The following is a 23,564-nucleotide window of genomic DNA, read 5'->3' as shown; positions in this document are numbered from 1 at the left end:
TGTTCTACATTTGACATTTACAAATAATTTTGAAAGTTTGATTAATTGAAATTTTTGAATTGCCTATATTCCTTTCTGAAATGCGTGTTTTAGATTTAGTTTATAACGTGTCTTTCACGTGAAACACACTGGAAAGTGGTCACTTATACTATAAGACGATACAAACATTTCCAGGATTCGATCCGGACGATTATTATACAAATGATAAACTATAGTGTAAGATGTTTTTGTTATTCGTGTTGGTTGCCTGACCATTTGTTGGTGTCCATTTGCCATCACAAAAGAAGACCATTTATTATTACTGAACACATGTTTGTCAGAAACAAAATTTATGTTAAAATCTCCTAATATATAAAATTCTTTATCCATTAAGTTATTAGCGTTTTTAAAATTAGATTCATAAGTCGATATCCATTCAATTGTAGAATCCGGTGGTCTGTATACAAAGTTTATTAAGAATGATTTTGTTTGAGGAAACATTATTTCAATCCAAACTGATTCTAAAAAGTTTACGTTCAAGTCCAATCTATGTTGGAAAGGTATGTTATCTTTAATATAAATTAATATGCCTCCACCCTTTCGATTGTTTCTGTCACGGCGAATAATATTATAATTTGGAATTTGTATATCATTATCTAATATTTCAGCATTTAAAAATGTTTCAATAAGTCCTATTATGTGAATATCCGAATTATAAAGTACATATTTGATTTCATCAATCTTTGGTAATATGTGGTGAATGTTTAAACAAACAACATGTAATCCTCTATTAGTGAAATTAAAATCCAAAGTTGATTCTGTAATAATACTACACTTTTCATTAGAAAAACAATTATCTTTTTCAATGGTAGTGCTACTTTCTAATAGAGAATTTTTATCTTAAACATTTGATACTAAGTAGACAGCTTCATTTGATACAATCGTATTTAAAATTCTAGTGTCAGAATCACATTTGCATACACAGTTATTACATTCTATACATAAGTTATTAAAAACATCAAATTTATTATAATTAACAGTACCGCTCTCAGGATTTGAAATGTGTGATGGCCTAATGCAGCCCGTTGTTCAGATGGGGCCTTGCTCTGACGGCGATATCGTCCGTATCTCCTAGACTCGGACCACGAGTTGCTATGGTAACTGTCCGATCGCCATTTCCGGAAGCAGTCATTTGTGTCGTGATTATTCAAGCCACACACATTGCAATATGCTTTTGGTGGCATTCGTCGTCCCTGAAGAGAGTCAAACCGTCGTTGATCAGTTGCCATGCTGTTTCCGGCAACTTGACCTGGTGCACGATCTCTGTATTCCGGGTTGCGTCTGAAAACTGCTTCTTCCGTCACGTGAATAGCCATTCCTTGAGCCTCGTCCAGATGCGTATTTTTTGTAGCCATAACTTCCGGTTTGCAACTGATAGTTACGTGAATCGACGTTTCTCGGACTGCAACGGTCAGGAGCATAACTTACGTATCCATTACTTCCGGATTGGGTGGAGTGAGGGGTTACGCAACGATTAGCTTGTCGATCTTGTTGCACGCACGTCTTCTGTTTAATGATGGTCACGGCTTTGTTTATGTTAGCCACTAGCGTACTGCAGCCTCTAGCGTGCAGATGTATCCCATCGCTGCCATATAAATGTTGAGCCATGTTACCATTTCCAAAAATAAATGATGTATACACTTCAATAGATTGAGCATCTGTTTCTTCGCATATTTGTTTAATTATGTTTTTCAGCGGAACTACATCTGCATCTCGTCTTGGGGCAACTATGCAAAAGTATACAGTGCAGTTATGTCCATTAAGTTCATGTAGCAGTTGCTTTATCTCACGGTATGCTTTTTTGCGTCGCCTCCTTCCGCCATGTCATTCCCACCAATATATATTATCACATTTTTGTATTTTGTCATGTCCTATGAATCCAGTGTCAAACGAATGTCTTTAATTTTCCATCCAGGTAGAGTTTTCATGTGTGTATTTTTATTCAATCCACGCCTGTTAATACCATTTAGAATTGAGTCACCTATTATTAAAGTTGTATCTGCTCTATCTGCCGTGTCCACAATATCAGTATTTACTTCGAGTATTTGTTCCGTTGGAGACTGTTCTCTTTTTTTTCTTTTATGTCCGCTTCCGTTTTTTTTACTTTTTTCTGATTGAGGTGTTTCCGTTGTAGCTCTTTCACTGCGTTCATTTTGTAACAACCGTTCCGCCATATTCGCTGTATATTGGAATATCTTCTTTATATTATCATGCACTGATTGTAATTTCTTGTGAAGTGCGTCGTTGGCTTGTTTCATGCCTTTACTGAGTTTATCCGTACTCTGACTAATTGTTTCTACTTTATCTTTTGATTGCTGGTTAGCTAAAGATATTGCATTTTTAGCACTTGCGATTTCATCTCTTAATTGTGAAAGTTGCAATGTAGTCTCTTGTTGAAAAATGTTTAATCGGAATTTTGTATCTATCAGTAGTTTATTCATGAGCTTCATTTTCTTTAGAATGGCATTTTCTATCGAGTCTGTGTGGGTGGCACAGTCAATATCAAAACTTGTGTCACTTTTTGCTTCTAAATCAGTCTCTGTAACTTCACTTAATTCATCTTCAGCTTCTGTCTCTATCTCGGTATCCGTAACCGCTTCATTCTCTACTATTCGGGAGTCATTGTTTACTACTCGGGAGGCATTCTCTACTGTTCGGGAGTCCTGTTCAATACTGCTGTTTAGAAGCGTGTCAGGTTTATCAACTCCATACGTTACAGACATTTTCGGTGATGGGCGCTCGGGATGTTTACGCCCCAAGTATGACAGTATTTGGTGTTTCATGTATTCATTTAATTCACATATTGATTTATTATTTTACTGAATTTCAGTTTTCATTATTTGGAGAATGTTTGGAAGGTCTGTGTCAAAGAAGTGAGCCACGTTTCTACCATTTACCAAGCATGAGGAAGTCGTGTGGTACATGTGAAACGTGTACAAGTGGTTATTCTCATCCGCGACTTTATAACTAAGCTCCACTAGATTTGGTTTTCTGTCACTTGCTGATTTACATAGGTACTTATAATTAAGTGAATTGTCTGAAAAATACTTTTTGCTAGCAAATTTTAACAGTTCATAAGTACCTGTGTTCAGTACAAGTTTTTGATCTCCGTTTGTTTCCATAATCTCTAACGGTTCCTTTTCAGTAGATCTCAATTTCTTCTTCATATTAATATTTTCGATCAAACTGTAAGTTCGTACTTCAACATCTTGTTCGCCTTCGCCGGAATTGATTTTCACAGGCGCATGTGCGTAATTATTTATTTTCCTTTCTCTCTTCCATTTTTAGTTTTTTTTCTCAACAGGCGAGCTTCGTTAATGTCAAATATTTTGATTTTTTAAAGGACTTCCGGTTGATCCTTCGTGAACGCTGAATCTTCGTCGTCAAGTTTTTGCCGTCAACATTAACTTACGAAAATATTTTTAACATGTACATGTAGAGAATTTTTCAAGCGTTCTTCCACACTATTTTTGTTTAAATTAGTTTACTTATGACCGAAATATTAATTATTTCGCATTTTTAACTGAACGTATTTTTTAAACTTGTGACGTGACGTCATTCAACTATGCATTACGATAATTGGCTGGTGATTTCCTAATGACATTTTTGTCCGTAGGTATTTTGCATCTTAGTGTTTTAGAAGAACTTTTTTTTTTCAATAATTAATTCAAGGAAGTCCCGATTGTGTGGATGAACTTGCGGTACTTACGATATGTATTAAGAAAGATAATCTCGTTTACAAATAGTTTGTTCCTTTAAGTTGTAGAGAACCGTAATGTTTTTGCGTATTTTAGCCCAAATAATCACTAATTGTAAGAAGGTCGGACTCTGATGACTGGCCAAAGCATTCACTACGGATGACTTTTTTTCAAAAAGAAACACAAGCAATCGATTTTCTGATGCCATCTATGGATTTTGGTAGTTTGTTTTTAACATCATTTCATTGCTGAAGTACATGTATTTTTATAATTCACATGGATAGAGATTTTTATGGTAATCAATCTCACTAGGTGACAATAACATTTTCTGTAGTGGAAAAACATGGTTCGTCTTATGTCAATTTCACCAAAATGTTTCACTAGTCTACAACAGAAACATTCGCTTTTTGACATTCAGTAAAGAATTCACCATACTTATAACATTCGAATTTAAAATTAAAACCAACGGAATTATCTGTTAAGTGGAACTAAATGGATTCGAGACACGAACAGAAACATACAAACAAAACTATGAAAGGTACAAATCCATCCTACTGAGAACAATAATTGACACACACTTTTCTGACGTTGATCGTGTACAGTGAGGTAACACATACTAAAACTAGTCGTACTTATTCATGTCATGGTCAAACTTAAAAGCAGGAAATGAATCGGTTTTGTCGGTTTTGGAAATCTTGAGGTGATGTTAATTTTAAAAGCTTATTTGTGGTCTCTTCGTAATTTGCCTTGCGTGTATTTTTAACGCATACAATAAAGCACATTGCCGATCAATCTAAAAACAAAACTGATATTAAATTGCTGATCAATGTGATTGATCTTGCTGTTCTGGTTGCATGTAGTTTATTGCGTTACAGCTACATTTATATCATTCATATTGTTTGATTGGTATGCCCCCGATTTTAGGAAATAAATCGCATCGTCCGTTCGCCCTTCCGTTCGTAATTCTGTCATGCTTATTGTGCAGATTATAACTCAATAAGAATTGAATGATTTAAAATGAAACATAATACAATGACTGAGGGCATGAAAGATTTTCGCGAGTACAAGAACCACAACTCTTTTATCAGTATTTTGGAGTTATTGCCCTTTGATTCTTGTTTGTTTCCTCCGTGTATTGTGTAGTGCATAATTTAGGAGGTATTATATGTATTCAAATGCAACTGCATATACTCACAGAATGTATCGACAGAAAGTGCAGATTACAAATCAATTATTATTTATAGTTTTTAGCATTTCCTTATGCAGCGCATTGCTTAGTATTGTAGGTCTTAAAAAATCTATATTGATAAAGGATATTGGTAGGAAGTGAATTGTTCAATAAACCCATATGAGTACATTTGTTCTTGGTATATTCATATAGTATTGTTCTTGTGTGGAGAATTACTGATAGTACTAAAGACATGAACCCTCATGCTTGGATATATGGTTTCAAGAAAAAAGGGAAAACGCTTTGGACAAGTCTTTCTGGATTATGTACATAGTTGTTTCCTTTTTTGAGTTTTGTGTGCATCAAACATGAATACTTAAGTATTAAAGGGAATACAATTTCATATACTTAAACAATAGATAGAGAGTAAGTGGACTAGGTACAACGATTTAAACTCGTTCTAAAACAGTTTAAAGCCATTGGCTCTTTTATATAAAGGGAAATTTACACTATTTAGCTCATACAATATGACACTATCTTTACTGTATACAACTGACATTATATGCTATTCTCATTTTTAATATACACTGCTTTGCATTATGGTTGCATTTGGATATCAAATTGAAATAATATTCAATAACGCTATCAATTAAATTCAGAATGTCAGAAAGGTTCATTCTGCTTATTGTATATGTGTTGCATTGAGGAATTTGCGAACGATTGTAATGTACTATAATTGAGTATAGCCTTATTAAAGAAAACTAAAACTATATTATATTGAAATATTGGAACCATTTATGACAATTTTTAGAGATAAAAATTGCAGGGTGTACACTAAATTTACACAAATGAAATCGTTACAAGATTTTAACAATCATTAAATATTACAATATATCAACATATTCAGGAAAGTTTTCGATTTATATGTATCACATCAGAAACAAGTATGTTGTAAAAAAAATTACATCACATCAACATAATTAGGAAAGTGTTCGATTTATATGTATCACATCAGAAACAAGTATATTGTAAACACAGAATTGTAATTTTTTGAATGTTATCAAAGCGAAAGAATAGTCTTAATAGTATTTCGTAATCCTAATATTGCTCACATTGCTAATGATTTAAGAGACATTTGCGAGCCATTTACTTAATAAACATTTGTTCAGCATCCAAATGATCATTAATTTAAGGTTGATCTTTAAAGGATAGCTGTATTGTATTAAACGAGTTTCTAGGACTATCATTTTCCATAACCCAAGTAAACATTTATTGTCTGGTTTTTATTATACAGTAGGTTTGAAGCGCTGATGCTGTTTAATTCAAATAAGCCCGACCGCGCCGATATTGCTTGCATACTCACATGTCAGCATCGTATGTTTATACGCGAACATTATACAGTTCGATGAAGTCTAATATTATAATCGTACCATCAATATTGTCTGGTGCGTTAAGTAGTCTAGCGTCGAAAAACTCCGATACTCACCTAGCTGTATATTCGCCCGTCTCTGCCACATGTCCGATTTGTAATGCACCGCAAAAATGGCTTCAATCAATACATAATTAATAGAAACATGTATTCCCCCATTGCAAAATTCTGCCTGTTTGCGTGATACAAGACAGTACTATATATATTTTATGACATACACATTGTTTCACGGTGATTGTTTTCATCAATTGATTAGTTTATCGAATCTATCGTTTATTCAATATGTGTGTTTCAATCATTCGAGAGTTTGTATCTCGAATCAGCTTATTAAATATTCGGAAATATTCATGCGTGTCTGTTGGCGTTATGTAAAAGTCACTAAGATAAAAACTGAGTAAAACAGCTACGCCTAAAAGCGCATTAGTGCTCTATACCTATGTCTATGTCAGCATTATGACACCGTGTGAACTGCTCGGGTAACAAGTAAAGCATAAGCAGCAATGTTTATATACATGTACTTTTATTCCTCCATATACAAGATACGAAGATTATTGTATATTTTGAATGTGTATATGGTGTCAAAAATCAAAAGTTTTTTTACACGGAACTTTCATTATGAATTTATATTCTTGGTGAGATAGTCATTTCATATTAAAAAAAATATTCCTTTAATATGATGGCGACTGCAAATTTTCTTTATATTAAGTTCTCATTACCATTTTCATCATACTTTCTATGCTTTCAGAACTTCCAAAAAGCATGTTGTTTTTATTTTGTGTTAGTTATTTCTATGAAATAATAAGGATGATAAAAAGTGCACACAAAACTCGACCCGTGCGCTATGACACACACTTTATAAAGTTGAATGGCGTGTGTTCATTTCAAACTTGCGATTGATTTTGAAAAATGAATTGCGTGTTAAATTATGCAATAGCGAACATCTTCAGTGCCTTCAGCGCTTTGATTGTTAGCACGTCCACGCACGCCATCTTGCTGGCATCATCTTATTAAGCTGATGTTTAACATATACCAGCAATTTCACATTGGCGGGTTCACGTTTGCTATCAAAGATGATTGCCTCTCAAGTCATGACCTCGGAACTGGTATTCCCGCTGTTGTCTAGACCGCGAATTTTGCCAGACTCTGTTGCTATGACACGTTGTTGTCTCCGCTTCATTACCGTCCATTTAGTGTTAGTATACATCATGATCCCGTTTTTCGTTGCACCTGCCATTTACCGTTCACTTTCAATAATGTTCACATGAGATGAATACGGTTTACATTGTGTAAATGATATTTTTGTATTGTTTTATTTGAAATTCGTTTCATTACGAACGTTGTATATACATGGGGTTAGAGGCAAATACCAGAAATACAATTAAATTTTGCATTTTATTAGAAATAAACGTTTATATATTTTAAACTTGGACATACGTTAGATAATAAATTGATAATGACGTCGACCAAAATAGGCGACTACCGAAGAAAGTTATAAAAGTCTGTTGAGGTTATATACAGACAAATTAGTATTTCTGGTGCTTTTAAACATAATTCGTACATTAAGTGACCGACATATTTAAAAATCATGAATACAATTCTATTTCAGAACATTAACATTATAATCACCATTATTAGGTACATAGGAATAATGCAATCAGAGTATTTCATTGGTGTATTTAACCATCAGAATATATCCGTTTCTTTTCAAGATTGAACTCCTCGAAAACGCAACAAATACTGCCCATCATCTCCAAATCACACTTAACATCGAACGTGCGACGGTATTAAAAATAAGGGGAATATTATTGTATTCTCTGTTTTTTGTGACAACACAACCGTCTGAAACTGTCCTAAGTGAAAGATGCGCATAAACATCTGTCAAAACCAGACCTCTCAAGCTGTCATATAGTTGGTCCGCCATTTTTGCCTTTTTGTGCATGGGTCTAGCTAGCTTATTCTTAGCCGCATGCTCGTATTTTAAAATTGGTATTTAATGACAGTTCTCAATTGCGAATATTAAACTGTCCCGAAATAAAAGCCCCTCTCGTGTAGCTTGACATTGGTAGGAAACGAAGAGAATCCATTAACAAGCCGGAGTAGCTAGAAGTTAAATATTATACAAACTCTAATTATACTTGATCGTTAAAACCATCTTCATACAGATTTGTTTTATATTCACTAAATAAGTTAAGCAATTTATTGTACTTCGGAGTAAAATCTAGATTCCCATTGGACGACCTAATAAACTGGTATAAAGTCGACATATATGTACACAAATGTAGCTCATTATATTATATAAACTGTATTTCTAAAAACAATTTGCACTTTAGTTTTGCTAAAATAGTACACAATATAATTTAAATGTAATACAGAGCGATAGTGAATATTTATAAATACAAATTATTTTAATATTTTTAGTAAGTAAATTATGCTTTTCATTAGCGAAAGCTTCAGAATAAGTATTATAAACATGTTTGTGAAATATGTATAAGACAAGACGGTGCTGCTTACATAAAAAAACGTTACATTTTGAAAACAACAACATGTATTACTATCTAAGAGCAACAGTGATAATCGATTATAAGCATGTGTCGTTAGGAAGTTTCTTTCAACTTGGCAGATTCATTATGCAAACGTACTTGCCACTTAGATAGAAAATATATAATGCAGCTATTTTAAACTGTTACTTTTAAAGAGGACAGATGCACGCTAAGTTGTACTTACTCTATATTTATTATATCTAAAACTTGTTTTATCTTCTGTCAATAACGTGATAATTTCAAACCTGATCGCATGTACACCATCAAAGTAAGAACGTAAAGAGTGCGTGCCGTCGGTTCTGGATAACGGACAATGTTACTGAGTTTTTCTTTACATGTCTGGGGAATTTGTATTCTCATGGCCCAAAATTAACTTCGAACGAAAAAAGTTTAAAACGCACATGTTTCAATAAGGAAGTAAACGTATTTGTACGCGGTTGTGTGTTTATGTCTGGTACTTGTGGAACTGAGAAATGCATTAAAATTTTAGACCTCAAGGAAGAAGTATATTGGAGTTATTCGATTGGAAGATTTGTCGGTCGGTCTGTTTGTTGGCATACAATTTTTCAATAGCATACTACTTCAAGTTTGCAAGCAATTAAATTTAAAGTATGAAGATGTAATCAGCATAAAAAGGAAATAAGCAATATACTTGTTCATTTACAGTGACCGACATATTCCTTAATTATTTCCCTTAAACATAACTGACATACGTTAGTTTCGTTTGTGACAAAGCTGAAGTTTAAATTGGCTTGTATTCTTCTTGAGGCCCCATATTGCCACAATGGAGGTTATATGTATTGCTGTCATATTTTAACAAGTCGGTCAGTTGGTATTGTCTTTCTAGTTTGTCTTGATTTATGCCCTGATATTTATTTTGGCGACGATGATCAGTGTTGTGTAAATGAAGTGTTTTTTGACAATTTTCGACAATTACAATTAACAATTTTTACTTGGTATTGTATTTATTTAATGCATCCAATTGCTCTTAAGGTAAGTAAAATTAGTAAAAAACACGAAGAAACAGCTCCACAGTAAGTGTACACTTGAGTTTTTAAATAATTAATAGTAATGACACTAAAATCGTATCTAACGAAATGGAATAATCATTGCGAATACTACGAAAACCGTTCTGAATACGATACATGTCACAGCAGGTGAAGTTCTGCCATAGTAATGATCGAAATTGACTGGATGTTTATTTACTTAGAACATTCGGACACATTTGTCGCGAATGAATAATTAAGCAACTCGCTTCACCTTCGGTTAGTACACATAAGTCTTCAAGACGCTACATGTGCGTGCTTTCCCACTTCTTCCTTTCGATATAACTGGGAGACGAAATGGAAAACGTTTGATACGTTCACTGTCGGAAAAGCTATTGGTAAGCATTTTAAGCCTGACCCCTCGAATAAAGATAAAATAAGCCTCGTCATCATCCGGGCTGGGCTTTATGAATAATTATAATTTGTATTAAAACATGATTTCCTCATATTAAAATAACACATTGACAGAGTAACAATGGTGTGATGTAAAATGTCAAAATAAACTGAGAACTTTCCATATATTATGTACAGGAAGATTAAAATTTTTCGGTAATCTAGTTTCTCAAGAATTGCTTAAGGGATTTAATTCAAATTTAAAACGATTTGTTATATCCCCATTTGCTTTTTACCTTTCAATGGCGGGTATTATCAGTTATAAAAGTTGTTTTCATAACATTGCAATCGGAAACACGTCTTTAGAAAAAACACTCTGAGTTCCCTTTAAAATAAAAGATATCGCGTGACTTGTTGTATTTATATTCGTTTGAGTGGTAAAAAATTTCAATCCGTTGTCAAACTAATTGTGCAAAAACAGTTGCGTTCATGAATATTAGCCTAGGTATTTAGCCTTTAAAGCGTTTGAATTGCATGCGATTTTAACTACTTTGCATGAACCGTATCTATTGTTATTATTAAACAATCTTATTACAATAACTATATGTATAATCTATACGACATGCGTTACTAATTGTATTTAAATACTAAATGCATTTATCTTGAAAGAAATACATTAAAGAGAAGGTATTTGCGTTCACATGTATTAGCTAATTTAGAAATCTAATAACAGTTGATAAACTATTTCAAATCAATTATGAAATCTCATAGCTTATCTGAGAAGACAAACCACTGTTTTTTTATTTACCAGAATGATGCGCATTTTGGGTTTTCAATCTTTCTTCGCCTTTTTGTATTCTTACGATATCTGTACATTCATGAGCTCACCGCCTATATAGGGCAATTAACACAAAAAGTTATTCATACAACGAAAAAATGGAGCACGATTCTATACATGGATTATTGTGCGAACGATGAATCCGACCCGATGTTCAAAGAGTTTTATTTGCATTTAGAGAAAGTCTGAAAAATGCATGTGTTGTCGTAATATTTTCTTTAAAAAAAGCCACATAAACACGTAACGTGCTTTGAAATACGTCATCCTCGTGTATGTTAGTTAGTGTATTTTGGATACAATATACTTTTTGTATTCCTTTTCTTACATTTGAAATATTATTTATGATGGTGATTTCACTATATAGAACGCTAGACGATAACTTTATTTGGGAATTTGTTAATTCACCGTCGTGAAAAAAACAACACTGCTGGATTCTTTTCGCTCAAAGCAACAATACAATATATTTTTGGACCAAAACCAAGTAATATTCAGAAAATTGACAGTACATTATGCACTTTGGAAAGTTTATGTTTTCAATTCCCAACAATACCTCATGAATCTAACTTGTCGACCTTGCTGAAGTCAATACATTTTACGTAAGCTATTATAGATGAAAAACTCCAGTTAAATGGCTTTGACAAATTGTATATAAATATATTGTCCTACGATGAATAAACACAACTTGAAAGCAACTTGAAACTTAAAAATCCAGCTGTCTACAGAACTACAGAAATGTTCCACCATGCAAAAAGAAATACCATAAAAATATCTGACAATACGAATGCTATTAATATATATTTAATGGAATGTACTATAAGTTAGCCAAGCTCGATAATAGTAATTAACAAATTTATTGCATTTGTTTCCTTTTTCGTAATTTAAGTAAAAATTAAGTGTAACTAAAATTTTTACTTGAGCAAACGCATTTCATGGACCGTTTGATTTTACTTAATTGTTTGTACATGCTGTCTGAATATGTACATGTACGAAATAATACTATAACGTTATGCTATTTGTTGCCTGAGTTGAATTCATAGTTTTAACCGAAAGGTTCGTACCATTAACATACTTATAGTTTTCTATTCGTTGCACTAATCGATTGCATTTGTCTTAGATGAATTTAACCTTAATTGACTTGGTAATGCGCTTTAAGAAGAACAAATCACATATTTAATATTAAAGGCGAATGATATTGTTTTGGACGGGCAAGGCATTATTGATGAGGCTGACGTTCATAGGAAACATGTTTTCCATTAACCCTTTGCATGCTGGGAAATGTGTCGTCTGCTGAATTTCTAACATTAACACTTTGTTCGATTTTTTTTTCAAAGAATACTATCAGAATAGCAAACAGTTTGGATCCTGATGCGTCGCCACGTTTTGTGGCGTCCTATCTGGTTACAAACTGTTTGCAAAGGCCTTCAAAATTCGGTTCCAGCACTGAAAGAGTTAAAGAAAATGGTAGTAGCTACAAGCCATAGTAAGTCTTAGTAAGCTCCGAAAGCCCCGAAGTATCATTTCGACGGAAAGTGTTATCTTCAAACTGTCGATTATTTATTTATTTATGTATTGAAGAAAAACATATCTCAATGTACTTAGTAGATACATTAATAAAACGAATCCCGAAAGGGACAATAAGAGCATCTACTTCCGCTCTGACATAAGCACAAGTCAAAGGAACACATCGTGTATAATATTAACATTTTGAAATAACTTTTAGAAGACGAAGTGTGCAATTAGATGATTTTGTTCAGTCTAACTCCGGCTGGGATTCAACTTCTAGGATTTTCGGCATCGGAAAAAGTCAGTCTTTCGGAAAGTAATAAAACCTGTCCCTATCATGAAGTCATGTTCTATTTCATTTCTCCTTCCAAACAAATCCCAATATGAAATTTCAAATCTTGGCATCTGCTTGATGGTGGATCTATTTGGTGGCAAACTCACTGCGCCATGACATTTTCACATTTTCGAAATATTAGTAACTCCTGAGCAACTTCATCCAACTTTGCATGCAACGGTATTCCATAGCCAAAGCGTATACTATGAAATCATTGATGGGTAATGTAAATTATATGAAACCGACAGAAACCGACAGAATGGGTATGGAAACAGGACAACGACATATTATTCCAATCATGACGCAAAACAATGCTTCACCTGAAGAACTATTACAAATCGACAATTTTAACTATTTTCTAGGATGTAAATCCTCTCGATGCAGCTGCAGACGCCATGGACTCCCCTGCACTGCTGTATGCGGCACATGCCAAACTGAAAACTGTAAAAGCCCAAACAATTCACAAGTCGTTACTGAGGAGGAGGATGAGGGCGAACTTATAATGTCATACATTGCATTTGATGAGTATTTATCTTCCTGGAGATATCGACAATTCAAACTGTTCCTTGTTTCCCAAAACTAAGGTGTTTGACATAACAATAATTACGTTTCATTCAAAATATGCGGACTTGTTGTCCTTCGTAATGTGTAGGTGGCCATTTTGGACAGCAATATTGGATTTCTTTGTAATTTGATAAACTTACATTATTTTACATTCCAAATGTGTTCTTTTCCCCCCTGAAACCTAGGTATAGACACTAAAATCATCAAACATGAAAGTTACATAGTAATGATAATTAAAAGGTTCTGATCGTAATCTATGCGATCATCTTGAATAAAAAACAACTGTCCAGAGGTCCGATTCCGGTAACTGTTATAAAGTACCTTCTACCCTACCAAGATCAGTAAAACCACCTTTTGAAGTAATTTTTTAAGGGGGATGGGGTCTAAGTGCATATTAGTTGCAATAATTCAACTCTCAGCTTTATAATCCAATGGGTTGCTGAGAGTTGCAATGCGCTCTCTCTTGTCCATGGGTGCAAACTGTTATCAACAATGCAAGGGTTAAGGAACACTGAAACTGCAAGAACTTATTAAAGTTTACCTGTGTAAACCACAAACTCATCTAAATGGTACAATTAAAGCAAGAAATAATAGCTTTTTATTGACTTAGATTTTCTTTCGTACGCTGTATTCGCCATTTTGGAAAATTGACCCAATATTGGTAAGGTCGCAGTACACCAATATTTTGCACGTCGGGTTATGTGATGGAGCCTATTACAGTCGATAACGATGTGGTATTCGATACAGAATACACTGTTTCAAATTTAAACACATCAATGTCAGCGAGAAAAGTGTGTTGAAACTTCGTCGTGTTTTTATAGGGTGCATGCAAAGGATAACATCCGTAGTTTGCCATTTAGGTAAATTTTACATGTTTATGAAGTTTATTCATTATTTTCCTCAATTTGTCTCGAACGCACCTGTTTAGTGAAACGCACGGATTCCGTGCGCTGAACTGCACACATGTTTATGAAGGGGTGCATATGAACTACCAGAGCCGCCAAAGCAAAAATTATCAAAGGCTCTGGGAGTCCGTTTATATGGACTAAGTGCATATTGACCCGACTACATTTAACTAAAATGTCATTAAGCCGTTGAAATCTGCACATTTGAATAAGTAAATACTGCGCTCTACGAAACAAGCGCCACACAAGTTTTTCTTCATCAACGACTTATAAAAAAACTTAGTTTGAGCATTAAGCGGAGCGTATCGTCCGTACAAAAAGCACTTCTATATTAAAGTAAATTACTGAGTGATTAACACGTTAAAGTAATCAGCGGAGCACTAGCTAGTCTAAGAGCGGAAACGCGCAAGGCCTGACTTGATTACACGTACCAGGGAAATTGCTTTTTGACAAATATTCAGTTAATATTTAAAGCCGGCCGAATTGATATTTCTTACAACAACTTGGTTTTCTCAATTGACCAGAATTGATCAGTATTCGTGAGATACATTCAACAGCTTTACTCTTCCATACTGATTTCCGTAAAAAGTGTGCCAAAAATGCCAAAAGCATCTAAAATACGAAACCTAATCATGTATATAACGGAATCCTCAAGACTATTATTAACCTGTGACGTATACTTTAATAACAAGTGTTTGTAAAAAACGTATGCCGTGTTTATTTTACAGCATACACAGGCTGTGAACCAAGGAACAATTCGCTTCAAGTAAAATAAACCTCTATAGCGTTCGTGCAGACTGGATTGCATTCGGAACAGGTCGGGGGAAAGTCAATCACATAAAAAAGAGAAAAAAAAACAATGTATAACTTTAGCTTCTTCTGTTATTGTGTGTGACTGTAGCAACTGGCTGACCCATTATAGGATTACATTTGGGCTCAGGCGGGACAATGTCACTTTACAAAAATAGAGAAATGGTTTCCGCCACTAAATTACCATTTAAAATTAAACAAAATACTGACCAAACTATCGCCATATATTATTTGATTAGTCATGTAAAAATTATTGCTGTATATGTAAAATATGATTTATTTTTTAAATGATTCAATGGATCATATTTGAAAGTTAATAAAAAACGACATAATTGGATTACAAGCAGGTCTTCGAAAACAACAACAGCTCGCTCTTATTCGGAATAGGCCCAATAAAAACACCTTCGAGTATTATCTTCAGAAATGTTAAGAAGAAGAGTATTTGACAAATAGCGATACGGACATGGGTCATTTTATATGTCAGCATTTGGTATCAATTGATGAAATGTATCACATCAAACGCCTACTTTCTACCAACCGCTTCAACACGTAAACTAATAAGGCAAAAAATAAGTATCTAGAGTCTAACTTAAAACACTAAACTATCGCTATTACGCATCTAAAAACAATACAAAAACACGTGATCCGTTTCCATTCCTTTCGGCCAATTCATCGTTGCGCAATTCATGAGCGCTTGCACGTAGATAATATATTGACGTAAAGATGCTAGGATATTTGTAAAAACCGAGGAGCAATTTCTTCAGGGTATAATTGAACTGATCACCTTAAATTAAGATACTAGATACGATCATTGTTATTCGTTCTGAAACGAGCAAACCATGCCTCAAAGTGGAAATATTTCATCCGAAAGAGGAAATAACGATTATGCGTTGGTATTTTTCATTGTTAATACCCCGAATGGTTGAAACGTGTATCATGCTTTCAACAGCGCCTGCATCTATTTCCGGTCGTCTACATTCAGCGTCCACGCTATTTATTTATGGAAGTAGCAAATTAATACATAGCTGTTTACGTCCGCAGATGTCCTCTATTTTACTTTTTAGTGTTTTTTTCGCCGATAATGAGAACATTATTTTATCGATATTTGAGCAGAAGACTGATGCATCTGCTCATGGTTCTAATGTGTGGTGTATTTTCTAGACACAAACGACACGTCACAACTAATAATTGTTTAATTCAGGTAGCTGCAAATGCCACGTGAGAGGGCTAAAGTCACAAACGTTGTGTCTGGTGTTCTGCAACGAATTAATCCGGCTTTTACGTTACATTACAATATTTAGATGATCAAACCTATATAAGTAACCAGTCATAGGATTCCAAAAGCATGTCCCTAGTTGGTAGATGATTGTCTTGTTATTTAATATGAATTGATGATTGTACGTTAAATAATTATCACATTCAAGATAAAACTTTTGTCATTTTTGTTATCGTTTAATGTTTCTTGAAAAACTTGTTTACCAAGGATCACCTTACATACATTAAAAGCATCTACTGATTGTTTTCAAAGAACATGTGCATACGAAAAAATCGATGTTGTTGCTGGGAAACGAAAGAAATAGTTATACTTCAAGAAAAAGTTGTTCAATACATATTCGTCTAAAGTTTTTAATACCATGAATTTACATAATATCCCAACACTGATTCGATGATATTGTTTTTAAATTAGTGTACTTAATAACAAAAAAGTGGGATTCGTTCCAAAACAGTTTGATTTAAATCTTCTATTTGGTCAACAGATCTAAACTGTGTTAATAGTATATGTAAATAGTATCATGTCTTTTTGAAAATACCAGTTTGACGACAACGACATTCGTGGCATTATTTAATAGTGGTTTTTTTATTATGACATCGCCAACACATGTATTACTCGTATCTTTACTAATTAATGTATAGATATGTCACATCATATTTGTTTGCATGATACCAGTACATATTAACAAAAAATGAATGTTGCTTTTAATTAGTTTCTAATACGTGTATTGTAGTGTCTGTAACTTTTTCCTCCTGATATACTAAATCGGCTTATTCCTCAATTGCAAAGAAGGTGGTCGTGCCGTAGTGGTTATGGTGTCCGCCTAACAACCGGGAGGTCCCAGGTTAGATCCCCACTATAGGAAGGTTCTTTAGATTTCCTCCTAAGACACCAATTACTGGTTCTTAGTCCCAGGAAACGGACTCGAGGGCGTTTCAATAAGTCATAGGCTTTCGATGCAATCGAGCTTAAAAATAATTTAAAACTTATTGCGAAGAAGTTTCTTGTATTAAACCGCCATAGCCAAACTCTTTTTGTGTCAAATCATTGTTCTGTCTGCAAGAGCGCACAACATCTCCAAAACAAGACAGTTCGAACCACACACGACCAAAAAACAAACTGTTTCGTTCGTCCTTATGAACGTGTGAAGCTAAAGACTGGTGTCGTCTGTTTCTATACCGATGTACAGCATCGTAATCTCTGTTGTTTATCTCCATTTACCCCAATATTGATCTGCCATCAGGTGATATGTTGTAGATCTGAAAACGTTCTGCGTTTGAATTTCTCATCCTTAATTTCTGACTCATTTCTTTAAAAAAAATCAATATAGAGATAAATCTAAGTTTACACATGCATTCATAAATTTAAATTTGATATTTACGGATGAAATTGTAACAGAACTACTAATTTATTTTGAAAATCTACAGTCAAGAGACAAAAACGTTTTCTTTACAAGCAAACACATACATTTTATTTGAGATCGCCCTCACGAAAGGCAATTAGACGTTAAAGCACGAGATCATATAAATGTATCACTCGCCTGTTCTTATATTAGTCATCTGTGACAACGATCTCTATTTATATGCAAATTGTCTGAACGTATTGTATTTACGGTTTGAACGTTGTAACGACTGCATTGAACAAGTACAATGTACGTGAACCTAGTGCGAACTCCTTAAAACGAGTGCAGCGTACTAAGAACTTACCGAGAACTTATAGAACGTGTTGCAACGTTGTAAGAGCGTATCTTTTAGGTTCAATTGATTTTCACGAAACAAGATCGTACTTGAGACGTAGTGCGGACGGGGTCGGTCTGTCTGTAAACGGTTTTGACGGACTAGAAACGGACTCGATCGGTGTGGTACGAACAGGTAATTTCGGTCCGATCGCCTTACGTTCTGGCAGGTTCATAACCCGACCTTAGTACGAACTATCCGTTTTTAGTACGTCCATTACGTTCCACTCCCGTTCAACCCCGTTCCAGGCCGTCCACAAAGTTCGAAGACAGTTCGTTACACGTTGCTTCTACGATCACTCCGTTCTATCACAGTTCGAGCCCGTTTAGTCACATTTTTCAGAACGTACTTCGAACGGAGTCGGTGTATCGGGGGGTATTAGGCCACAATTCGAAGTACTCTTCACACCTCAAATACGGACCTTAACCGTTGACAAATTTTTAAATACATGAAGATCGATTTTAATTTAAAGGCATATTTACAATCCCAGTAACACAATATAGTAACCGGTTCAGGAATGAGTATATGGATCAGGTAAACAATACTTTTGAGAATATGTATAACAAAAAAACTGAATAAAGTTTAAATCAACACAGATGAAATTAAATTTTAATTTTAAATTAAAATTATACTTTTAAAGCAGGTTCTGGCACTCTGTCTAGTCAGTAAAGTGTTGGGCAATAATCCTATAAATTACTCCATTTCTGACAGCACACTTAAATTAGCATTCCATGAATTGGATCTCGTTAACATAATATATTTCTTAAGTCTTCAGACATATAAAATGTGATAACATAAATCTTGTAAAACACTTAAAAGGGCATAATCTATACTTCACGGCTAGCCCTCAAAACAGAAATGTTCAATTTTAGTTTGCGCTCACCCACATCTTAATTAACTTAGCGAAAAGCGATGAGTTCTAAGGAATAACTGTAGATAATAGTTCTCAACAGAGTAGTCTTTCTTGAATAAAGAGTTAGTTCGTAGTGTATTTCTACCAACATTACTAAGAATATTAACTCGGGTTCAGAACCCTCCGGTGCTGACATTAATTGACATGACGCCTTATCTATGATCGCTCCGCCCACTAGAATTGATCCACCAATCAGCGATCGATTAATCGGGCGCACTCGTTAGCAACGACCTGTCCGCCATTTTCTAGACAAGCTACATGTTTAGGTTCACTTTTATTCCAACGAGTTTCTTTTGTTTTCCTCTTTAAAAAAACGATCAAAAATGGTTAAACGGTGTCAATGGGGATTATGCAACTCGGACAATCGATATCCTGAAAGATTAGTTGGTGACATTTAATTTATATCGTTTCCAAAGCCGAAAAGAGATCCTGAGAAGTGTAAGAGATGTATAAATACATGCGGTCGTCACCACGAACAACTGAACGTCAACACCTTCAAAGACAATTATAATATATTTTTATCGGATATACTAGCAGATTTAAATAGTTTATGTTATCGATCTGATTATCACATAATATTTCACTTTTTTTTAAATAGTTTTATCAGTTACTAGGTCAGAAGCGAGGTTCATCTGCATTACTTAAAGAGAAATAAAACCCAGCACGAAGCCTATTTCATGCTGTGTTTTATTACTCTGATAGTAATGCACTTAATTGACATCATACATGTTATTTGAAGGTGACATGTGATAATATTATCTTATTAACGGTATCTACACATTTGCACTCATGTGGTGTCACCAATAAACGCTTTTAATCCACACTAGGAGCTCGAATGCCTAGATCTCATTTTTTAAACGAGTTTCGTTTATTTTGTTCGGATTAAAAAACGGTAATGAAATATGGCAAAAACGGTGTAAAAAGGGTTAATGCAACTCTGACATTTGGTATCCAGAAAGATAAGTTAGATGAATCAAATTAATACCATTTCCAACGAGGCAATGCGGTCTTGACAAGAGCGAGTGGAAGCTTCAAGAATTACCGAGATCCCCTTTATAGAACATTAATTTATTTCACAAACTTGAAATGTCATATAAGCATTAACTAAGCATTATTAAGTATGTATTATGTCACGTGTGCATGTAAAATAATTAAGAATTTTGGTACCCAATTCGTGTAACTTTACGAAATCCCCGTTAAAAATCGCGTTTCTGTGTGTGTCAGAAACAAGTGAAAACCATTTTGTTATTATTTTAATAAAGACGTATCGATAAATGCTATTGTAAAAGAGTTATTATTACTGATATTAGTTCACCAATAAATGCGGTAATTTCGGGGAAGTCGGTACCTGCGCGATTATTAATTTATAATAGCCTGACCGTATTCCAATTCGTACAACGTTAATTTTATATCAGACAATGTCCAAACTTACTGTGTTGTTTTTGCGCTTTAAATTATAGTGATTGATAAATGTCCCATAAGCAATGTTTAATATGATTATTATCACTTTTATACGCAATAACATGTGGGATTGAGGTACCCACCCGGCGTCAGAAAGCGCGTAAAACTTCACCGAATTCCTAGTTATAAAGCGCTATTTCGTGTCAAATACACCGGTAGAGGGGAATGTTTCGGTAATAAATTTGTTAATAACACGGGTAAATACCGGTGAAGTGTTAATTTATTGCAAATACCACCATTACACGTAATAACGGGTTCGATTTCGGTAAGCGCGCAAGCGTTTGAGAGCGTGTTTAATGTACCGATTTACCCGTTATAAATAGCTGATGTTCTCTTTAATCGTATATTTTTTGCATTTGCAGAATAACTAAATGGCATCAACCCCTTTACAAGTGTAATATTGTGTTAAACAAGTCCATAAAATTATCCGGAATATCGCGTAAATCTATATGCAGTCTATAGGCAAAGAAGCCATTTTGGTGTTAGCTTGTCTAGGTTTTCTTCCCGCTGAGCCACGTGATTAAGTGGGCGGAGCGATCACTGATACGGCGTCATGTCAATTCGAAGCACACTAAGCATGTAGCTAAACATTTCCTGAAAGACTGTGCCATATGGATTATTTATCTCAATAATATGAGTCGTGATCTGTGAAAACTGGGCATAATGCATTTGCGTAAAGTGTCGTCCCAAATTAGCCTGTGCAGTCCGCATAGGCTTATCAGGGACGACACTTTCCGCCTAAATTGGATTTTTGCTAACAAGAGACTTCATTTAAACGAAAAATGTCATAAAAGCGGAAAGTGTCCCTGATTAGCCTGTGCGGATTGCATAGGCTAATCTGGGACGACACTACGCACATGCATTATGCCCAGTTTTCTCAGAACACGACTCATATAAATAGTGATATTGTTTTAAATAACGGTGAAAACTGATTTAACAGACTCGTGTATTTTTCTTAATAATTGAACATCGTTCTCAAGCGGTTAAATATATGTACAGCAATATATATTGTAACTTAAGTGTTGCACTAATTATTAACACATTAACTTAGGTCTTAAATTATGTAAATACTGCATTATAATTTGAAATTTCTTATAATGTTAAAAAACACTTAAAAATAACATTTTGATTTCTTGAAGAAATACTAACAAGATACGCGAAAATCGATAGTGTTGTGCATGTCGAGAACAAAAAAGTTTGAAAAGGAGATTTCCTTTGTTCTACAAACACGTTGGTTTATGTTACACTTCTTATTACATCTTGAGTTGTTTCCCTCGTTAGGACCATCTGCACAATGTTCTGATCACTAGATATGTCCGTTGGAGGTGTTTTTATTATCAATAAGTTTTCGCATTAAAAGTTAAACTTTTGTCATTTCTGTTAGTGTTCAGAGTTCGTTTAACTATGTCTTTATTTTCTGGCGGGGAGAATAAATCATATAAAAATAGAAAAGAAAATTTCATAACTTAAGCTTTTTCTGTTATGTTGTGAGCTTTTAGCAACTGGCTGACCCATTATGGGATTTTATTTTGGCTCAGGCGGGACAATGTCACTTTACACAAATAGAGAAATGGTTTCCACCATTAAATGAAAAATTCTACAAGGCGGATCAAAGACATGAATAACAGGTTAAATATACAGAATTTTTATATCGCTTTTTCGCCAAACATTCTACACTATATTTGATTGTCTTACTGTTGAACTTCGCAAGCAGTTGAGCGCATATTCTGGTCTTGACAAACTGTTTGATTTCATGGCAGAGTTTGAGTCTCTCACTTTGGATGATCAACAGAAATGTGCAACGCATCTAGTTTAGTTTTATCCAGATGGCATTAAAGCGTTTTTTGTTGACACGTTCGTTCAATTCAAAGCCATCTTAATTAGTAGCGGACTAAGACAGAACCATCACCCACATGAGTGAACTGCTGAATTTAGATAGAGGTAAACTACAGACAAACTGTCCAAACGTTGCCATCGCTGTTCGAATATACTTCACAATTCCAGTTAATAACTGTCACAGTGGGAGATTGTTTCCAACATTATTACGCGTGAAAAAACCATCTGATGAATATCGTGAGTCAGGAAAGGTTGATAGTATTTGGGCTACTGTCTATTGAATGTCAAGTCCTCTGAGAACTAGACTTTATACAGCTGATCGATGACTTTGGCAATCATAAATATATCATAATTATATAATAATAACATAATTATATAATTATATCATAAATACACGCCTAACACATTTTGAATATTCAATACATCTGGTAAACACATATATGATATTTCTATACATACACATGTATTGTTACACTTGATACACTCTGTAATATAGAGAAAAACACACTTTTTTATATAGTAATATAAATAAATGTTTATTTTGATTTCTTTATCGTTTAACAATTAAGTAACGCTGTAAAATAATTTGCAAAGAATCTCTCTCTCTCTCTCTCTCGCGCTAGCGCTATATAGCTAGTGAGAGGCGAGAGCAGCGGCGATAGAGAGAGAGAGCGAGAGAGGCGGAGAGAGGAGCGAGAGAGGGAGGATGCGAGAGCGAGAGAGAGAGAGAGCAGTAGGAGCAGTCGATATAGCGATAGCTAGAGCCTATCGCCGTAGTCTATCTCTCTCGCTCTTCTCGATCTCTCTCTATCTCTCTCTCTCTCTCCTCTCTATTCTATCTCTCTCTCTCTAGCTCTATCTCTCTCCTCTCTCTATATATATATATACATATATATTTTCAATTATATCTTACCTTTAACATCACTATTTTCGTATACAGGAGTATTCGAGCGCGGTATTTATACAGCTATTAACAGTATATCTATAGCTAGCTTAAATACCTGTTTATTAATTTGAAAAACATTGCCATCATTAAACGTATTAGGCACTTGGGTAACAGAATGATTCAATTCTTGTCTTAAACCTACCAAAACACCACCCATATTTCTTCCACCTTTCAAAGACCTCTTTGCTGGCG

Source organism: Dreissena polymorpha, chromosome 5 (assembly GCF_020536995.1).
Source record: "Dreissena polymorpha isolate Duluth1 chromosome 5, UMN_Dpol_1.0, whole genome shotgun sequence".
Lineage (NCBI taxonomy): Eukaryota > Metazoa > Mollusca > Bivalvia > Myida > Dreissenidae > Dreissena > Dreissena polymorpha.
Note: the sequence above shows the minus strand (reverse complement) of the source record.